Genomic DNA, 8859 nt, shown 5'->3' with positions numbered 1-8859 from the left:
GGTGAGTACTTCTCAAAACTGTCAACGTCACCAAAAACAAGCAATGGTCACAGTCAACATTCAATAAGCCTAAGGAGGCTTATTCAATGAATGCAATGGTTTCCTGGGTGAGTTTCTGGAACAGAAAAAAAAGGCACTGGATTAAAACATAGAAAAAATATCAAAAGCATGTGCTTAATAATAGCCTATTAACATTGGTTCATTAATTATGGTAAATGTACCATAGTAATACAAAGTGATTGTTATAGTTTGGACGTGAAAAGTTACCCTAAAAGTTCATGTGTTGGAATTGTGATCCCAATGTAGCAACGTTCAGAGGTGGAATGATTACATTATGAGAGCTCATCTGTAGATTAATCCATGTAATGGATTAATGATTTGAATGAACTACTGGGTGGTAACTATAGGCAGGTGGGTCATGGCTTGAGGAAATAGGTCACTGGGGGCATGGTCTTGGGATTATATTTTGTTCCTGGTTCCTATGCATGGTATCTCTCTCTCCCCACCCTCTCTCTCTCCTTCCTGGCTGCCATGAATCAAGATGCTTTTCTCCGCCACATTCTTCCACAATGATGCTCTGCCTAACCTTGGGTGCAGAGCAATGGAGTCGGCTGACCAGGGACTGAACCTCTGAAACCATGAGCCAAAATAAATGACTCTTCTGAGTTGCTCTTGTGAGGTCTTTTGGTCACAGTGATAAAAAGCTGGCTAACACAGTGCTATTAACAGGGAAGCAAAATGTGCAGTACGTGGAAACTGTCTGTACTACCTTTACCATTATTCTATGTATCTCAACTTACTCTAAAAAAAGGTTTGTCTTGAAAGTTTTTTAAGATGGGAGTCAATACAGAGCAAGAGTGATTTGTCCTCTAAAAGCTAGTCCATCAATCAAAACTCCATTCCACCAAGCTTAAAAACATTGAAGTGAGAAAATCAATCAAATGATTGACACCAAAGTGTATATAACCAGTAAGCTTAATTCTTCAACACATTTTACACACAAAGCTTTCATGTTGTATATTTCCAGAGGGTTGTATTTGCACAAAGTAAAAGTGAGGGGTAATCATACCTACAGAACATAATGTAAATATTTCTGCAATTATTCTATCTTCTGGCCTGTTTACACATTGTAAGTAGAAATTATCACCCAAGTAAGCCTTCAGTGGACACACTGTACAGGGGAGATAGACACATTTAAGCCGGAGTCGTTGGTGCTCCATGTTTATTTCTCAAGTAATTTTTCTGAGAGTAAAATAAAGGTCTTTCTCCCTCAAACTCTGCTCTCATCACCATCAATCTTCTTCACTTATGCATGCATACTGTGTTTGCCTTCTCAACTGGCAAGACATTGCTATTGTCCACCAGAACTCACAACTGTTCTTTTCCCTTCTCATTGCTTTTCTAGATTAGCTGGTGTCCTTCAACTGAGATCAGGCCAGGATGAAATGGGAATAGAAGACACAGTCACTTGGAGGATCTTTCTCTTCCTAATTGCTAGACATCTGTTGGATGCTAGCACTAGCTTCTATTAGCTTGTTTGCAAGAACATGTTGTTACATTTATAAAAATTTTAAAGTTGATTGTTAAGCTATTAGTTCAGAAAGGTAGGAGGATTTACACCTCAAAAACTGGTAGGTACTACAATTCAGATATTTTTCTTTCCAGAGAGCCAGTTCACCAGTACACCATTTCCCATGATTTCCCTCTGAAAACAAAGTTGTTTTGTTTTGTTTATTGGTTCTTAAAGACCTACCTCCATTGTGTTGGTCAAGAAACTGAGTTCTAGTCAGGCAACTCAAATTCAGAAATAAAAGTTGGGGTAGTAACTGAAAAGACAGAAAAAATCTCTGATAAATCAAGGCAAAAAGTACACAGTCTGATGTTAGGGCACACTGGAAACCCACAGGTCTCTACCGCTTAGAGACATCAGACTGGATGGTCTATGGTACAATCATCCACGGGCTCCGGAAATCCCCAGGTAAGGCTGACCCTCCCCTCCAGGAGCCAAGGTTCACCCAGCCCAGCACAATGAAACAATTATATAGGCCAGTTTTCTACCTATCAGATTTGGCGTATCACTCTCTATAGAGTCTGAAGGGAAATAGATATCCTATGTTAATTTTGCTTTTTTTTTGCAATGAAAATCACAAAACACATCCCAAAAATTCTGAGTTCTTATTTGAGTGACAAGAGAGGCAGGAAGGAAAGTATAAAATTCTATAATTCTTCTTAACGGGTCAGGAAGGGTTAAAAACTGGAGGGATTTCATTTCAACAATTAGATGGGCCCTAGTATATATGACAGGCATTGTGGTAAAGTGATAATCGGGGATTAATCTGCCAAGAACTCATCCTTTTAATAAGTTCATGCTCTAATTGGAAATAAAGGATAACAGCAGCAGAGTTCATAGAATGCTATAGATCAAATGCAGGGAGCCTCCAAAGAGCCAGGCTAAGTTCAGAGGTTACCTTACAGATGGCTCTGATCTCCCAGAGCTCTTGGTGCCCTCTGACCTCCAATTCTCATCTTTTGTCTTTCTGCAGAAGCCTTCTTCTGCTTAGGTGAAGACTGGCAGCAGCATCATCACTTTCAAAGAGAGTGGAAAGAATCATAGTGCTTAATTTCATTTTTAAGAAAGATACATTCCTAACTTGAGAATCTAAAAACATTTCATAGAAAAATGATTACAAATAGTAGCTGGATTCTAGTGCTGTGCATATCCAATTACCCTTCATGGATAGGAAGTTTAATAGGGTTCCTTGGAGTTGTTATGGAAGAAATTCCTAACATTGTCTTTCTGGGAAAATACACCTCAATCTAAACCTCCAGGCTGCAGTGGAACTGTTTGGAACTCGGTAGAATCGGACTGCTGAGCAGGTGCAAGTCCAACCACTGACCTGCCTTTCTTCACCTGGCAGGTATGTCTGCAATGCAAGAGGACCAAAAAGTTACCTCTGAGAAGGGAATCATAAATTTTCACAGAAAATTAGCTGAACTACTGGCTGGAGAACTCCTAAATGCAAAGGATATCCTATATGAACACAGATGTATTCTAGTTTTATTTTCATTCTTCAATTGTAGAAGTTAAGGACATTTTGAAGAGCATGGCTGTGAAAATTATAGATTTACAGTCAATCTTCTCAATATCTAAAAATCCAAAAATAATGTTCTGGGGAATTTTCATTGATTTTAAAGCTAATGCGGAAATGAGCTTTCAGCATCTCATCTGTGGCAGTTACAAGACATTGCTTTTCTCCCTCTAGAACCTACTGAGCATTTTGTGTTTGAGTTATAAGCATAAACAGCCAGCTGCTCCCAATCCCTAAATTACAGAGTTTAAGGAAAACAAAAATAAACAGGGCAAGAAGGCAAGGCAAAGTCAGTGACTCTATGCATTCATTCAATTGCTATTAAGTCATTCGTAAATCTTTACTGAGCACTCACTGTTTGCCAGAGCCATACCATAGCACTGGAGATATGTTGGTTCACAGAAAATATGTGCTCCCGGTTAAAAGCCTCAAGAAGAATTAGCGCAAGTTGAGTATGATTCCTGGAATCAGAAATATTTCAAATTTTTGTATTTTTTTCAAATTTTGGAATATTTGTATATATATATATATATAGTCAGATAGCTTAGAAATGGGACCCCAGTCTAAACATAAAATTCACTTATGTTTCATATATAACTTATACACAGAGTTTAAAGAGAGACAATATTTTCATATTCTGCATTTTGACCACAACATAATGTCATTTGTGAAATTTTCCACTTATGGTATCATGTTCAGATTCAAAGAGTTTTAGATTTTGGATGTCCATTAGGGATGCTCAATTTGTAGCTAACATTATATAGTTTTACTAGTTTAAAGGCTATTCTAAGCACTTTCTTATATTAAGCTCATATAATTAGCTCTGTGATATGGGTGCCATTATTATCCCCATTTGAGAGATGAGGTATAAAGAGTTTAAACTGGTAATCACAACATCAGTTGTGAATTTATAATTTCAAACCAACTGAAGGCCTCTGAAGTAAAATTAATGCTAGTTATTCATTTCAAACAGTGGATCCTGGAATCTTAAGTTTCTTCAAAATGGTTCTGTAGTGAAGAACAGACTCAAAAGATGTGTTAGTATGCAGGTACTTTAGTCCTCAAGAAATAACAGCCAATTAAACATAGGGGAATTTTCCCCATAGATGATATTAAAACTTCATTCTGTCATTCCCCTGTCATGAAATGTCTTGAAAAGTTTTAGCCTCTTGACTTTTGGGAAAACATCTTTTACAAGATTGAGGACTAAATGAAGTTTCAGCTACTTTCCAATGTTATTATAAATAAGGTTCTTCCTAGGAAAATGAAGTTCATGACACCAGAAATAACAACCATGTAAAGTTTTATTTTTTATTAGTAATGACTGGATACATCTCTACCTCATAGCCCAGTGACATGCATTGGTATGTTAGCTTTCCATAGGTATAACAAATACCTCAGATAGTCAGCTTAGAAGGAGAAAAGACTTAGTTTGGCTCACAGTTTTGTAGGTTCCAGTCTATCCATGATCAATTGGCCCCATTTCTTTGGGTTCTATGCCAAGGCAATATAACATGGCAAGGAGCATATGATCCAAACAACTCATGGCTGGGAAGAAAAAAATTGGTGAAGGGGCCAACAATCCCCCTTGATTGCACACCTCCAGTGGTTGAAAAACCTCCCATATGATCCACCTCGTAAGGGTTCTACCACCTCCCAACAGCACCAATTAGGGACCAAGCCCTTAACACATGGGCCTTTGGCAGACTGTGTCTTCCAAAAGTATGTGTCCATCTAACAATGCAAAATGCATTCAATCCAACTCCAAGAGTCCCCAGAGTCTTGATTACTCCAGCATATCTCAAAAGTCCAAAGTCTTCGCAAAGACTCAAGGCAAATGCAGCTGTAAACCCTGCAAAAAATAAAATAATAATAATAATAATACATATTTCCAAAATAACAATAATGGAACATGTGCAGGATATATATTCTTACTCAAAAGGAATAGGAAAATAACAAGACAGGATTGGTCTAAAGCAAAACTAAAACACAGCAGGACAAACATTGAATCCTAAAGCTCTGTGTCCAACATCTAAGGCATGTAGTGATAGGGATGTTGGCTCCTAGGACTTAGGCATTCTTCCCCTACAACTTTGCTGGTTGCTAACCACATGGTCGGTCTCTCTCTCTCTCTCTCTCTCTCTCTCTCTCTCTCTCTCTCTCTCTCTGGCTTTGCATGCTGCCTACAGCTTTCCTTGGAAGATGCTGCGTTCATGGACTTGAAACCTGAAACATCCAGGACTTCCTTTGAAATCTTAGTGGAAATCCTTGCATGCCTGGAAAAATATTAACACATGAAATATGTCAGTGGGTGATGTCATGGGCTACCCCAGAACAAGTTGTATCTGGGTTCACTTGAGCCATAGCTTCCTCTGAATGTCTCACTGGCTGAACATGGGAAACAATTTCCTAGATGGTATTGGGTAAACAGGGCACCACTGGGTTCTCTTCTTAAAAGACTTTGTCCTGAAAAGTCTTAGAAAAAATTATGCATTTCTATATCTCTGAGCCTGAGATGGCTAAGGCAGTACCAATTCCTGAGATGCCCTCAAGGTATGTTTTCTATTTTCCCAGGGCAAAGCACTTGGCTTCTTTTTAACAGTGCTAATCTCTGCATCCTCTTTGGTTGCACCTTAAGTTGTGCTCCTTTTCTAGCCATGCGGCATATTTTTCAAATCTTTCTGCTCTGCTCCTCTTTGTTCCTGATTCTCACTGTAAATTTGCCTAAAAGCAGCCAGTGATATCTATGCCTGTCTGAATGCTTTGCTGCCTTGAAATTTCCTCCTATGAAGTCTCAGGAAATGAACAAAATGCATCCAAATTCTTTGCCATGATGTAGCAACGATGATTACATCCATGGTCTAGTCCAATTTCCAAGTATTTCCTTCTGAAACTTCATCAGCATAGCCTTTACTGCCCCCATTCTTATCAGCCTTATGGTCTCCTGAGCCCACACCAGAATTGCCTGTTAAGCTGCATCTACAGCATCTATACTTTTTCTACACTGCTTCTCCAAACCTGTCCAAACTCCTCCTGCAAACTAATTCCAAAGGCTTTTCTACATTTTCAAGTGCAGTTGCAATAACAACCCTTCTTCTCAGTACCATTTTTCTATATTAATCATCTCTCTGTAAATAAAACAAATACTTATAAAGAGAGAGAGGGTTGTTAGGTGTGGAGGTGCACACCTATAATCCCACCTACTTGAGAGTCTGAAGCAGGAAGATCCCAAATTGGAGGCCAGCCTGGGCAATGTAGTGAAACCCCTGTCTCAAAATATAATTTTAAAAAAGGGGGTTGCAATACAGCTAAGTGATAGACCACTAGCTTAGCATGCATGAGGTCCTGGGTTCAATCCTTAATATAATAAAAAAATTAATCAATCAATCAATTTAAAATAATAAATAACTAAAGAAAAGGTTTATTTGGGTTTGCAGTTTTGAAGGTTTCTTTGGCTTTGTTGCTTTGGGACCTGTGACAAATAGTTTATCATTATAGGGAGCACATGGAGAGCAAAACTGCTCACTTCATGGCTGGGAAGCAAGAGAGAGAGAGAAAGGGGCCAAGGTCCCATAGTCAGGACACTCCCAATGACCTAAAGATCTCCCACTAGGCTCCACCTCTTAGAGTGTCTACCACCTCCAATAGCACCATGCTGAGGACCAAGATTTTAACATATGGGGCTGTAGGATACATTACAGATTCAAGCAATAACAACTGGTAAATGTTTTGAGTGGTAATTCCATTCTGGTCAGGTGAACATGTTATTTGTATTTTTTGTTTGTTTGTTTTGTTTTGTTTTTGTTAGAACCACTGGTACCTTAGTCTCAACGAGTACCACGTTGTCATCAACCATGCTCACCAGCCCAGAACAAATGCTAATAGTTTTATTGGCAGAGACCACTACTACCTCCAAAGAAACGTATATCATTAGGTTTCAATTAACCTGTGCCTTCCTCTGGTTTTTATTGTTTCAAAAATCAAAGCAACTGCAGTGCTCAAAACAGGGATTTCCCTGCTAATTAAATTCAGACATAAACATTTTAAATGTACGCATTCTTTATAAATGATAATAGAAGATAATACAGAAATGTTAGTAGTAAAATGATGATATAAAAATTATGTAGAAGCATAATTTGTGATCTGAATTAATTAGGGAAGTAGATTTCAAAATTATGTGAACTCTATTTATAACTAAATTGAGTATTATAGCACCAAAGACTGAAGAGACAAAAACAACACAGATTAAGATCATATCAGAAGACACCAATTAGAACCAGTAAAAAAAAAAAAAAAATATATATATATATATATATATATATATATATATATATATATAAGAAAAAATTATATCAGAGGAAAAAATTATGCCCTTTCCTTTATTTTTCTAGCTCTCTGTAATGGGTTTTGTTTTTCTCAATTTCAAAGGAAAAAAATGTTGATTTGCTATTTTAAAATATCAACAACCTTGGTTTGCTGCTAACTGCTCTTGCAGAAGTTCAGAAATGTGAGTCAGACCACCTAGAGGTATAAATCCACAGGTAATCACATCTTCCCTCATCAAAATAGAAATGCTATCAATAACAAAAAAAAATTAATCTTCACAGCTCCAGAGCACAGAAAGCCACATGATAACTCTGCTTAATAAGACACACACAGTCACTTTTCAGTCAGGTTCTAGAACAAGGGATCTCTGTCTTCAATTTTAAACATGTATGGTGGCTTCCTGACAAAATCATGTCAAGCTGTCCCTGTCTCTGTCCAGTTTCTACTGTGTAAGCCATGCTATTTCAGGTTGGTGGTGTTAGGGTATGTTGGATCCAGTTGCTCCCCTGCCAGCTATCCCCAGTCATGCCTCACCCATGTGGTGAGAGTATGAAGGAAGTAAATTTTTTGATTCACAGTCGCACCTGTATTTATGTGCTTGGTGCAGAGAACTAACGTTATTCCTGTGGTACTCAGAATAGAATCTCCTGACCGGCATCAGCATCATCACCTGGAATCTAGTTAAAAATGTGTGTTTCAGGTTCTGCATCCCAGATCAAAACCAAGAAATTAGCAAGATGTGGTGGCACACACCTATGATCCCAGCAGCTCCTGAGGCTGAGACAGGTGGATCACAAATTCAAAGGCAGCCCCTAAATCCACATCTCCACCATGTGGATTTCTCTGGCTGAGACTGGCTGAGTGGGTACTCCCAGGCCTTCCTGTGATGGTGTCTGAGACACAGATGTTTGACCATCCCAGTTCTCTGAGCCAACCTCACGGAAATGCACCAGATCCCTTGAGAATATTGCTAAAGGAATGTGAGCCATCAGCTCAGATGATTAAATGGAACCCAGGGCTCAGGTGATTAAATGGAACCCTAAAATGGGAAGAGAGGTGTTATGGTTTGGATATTAGGTGCCCCCCAAAAGCACCTACCTGTGCTAATGCAGAAATGTTTGAAGAGAGGCATGATTGTTTTTGCATGGAAGTTCAGAGAAAGAGTGATAACTAAAAGAAACACACACACAAAAAAAAAACTTCCAGGAGGAAAGCAGTGTTCTCCCTCAAGACAAAAGTTAGGTAATGTTTTCTGGGGACTGGACAGTCTGGATGCCATCTGGATGCTGGAGCCAAAGAAAAGAGTGTTCCAAAACTGGGGGAGATGTGCGAGAACACAGTGAGGAGGGCAGAGGCAGGAGAATGAGATCACTCCATTTGTACCCAAAGACCACAGTGGAGGAAGAGAAGAAGGGTCTGGGTGACTATTCACTTTGTAGCATGA

The sequence above is a fragment of the Urocitellus parryii genome, chromosome 2 (genome assembly GCF_045843805.1).
Source record: "Urocitellus parryii isolate mUroPar1 chromosome 2, mUroPar1.hap1, whole genome shotgun sequence".
NCBI lineage: Eukaryota > Metazoa > Chordata > Mammalia > Rodentia > Sciuridae > Urocitellus > Urocitellus parryii.
This window is presented reverse-complemented; position numbering follows the sequence as displayed.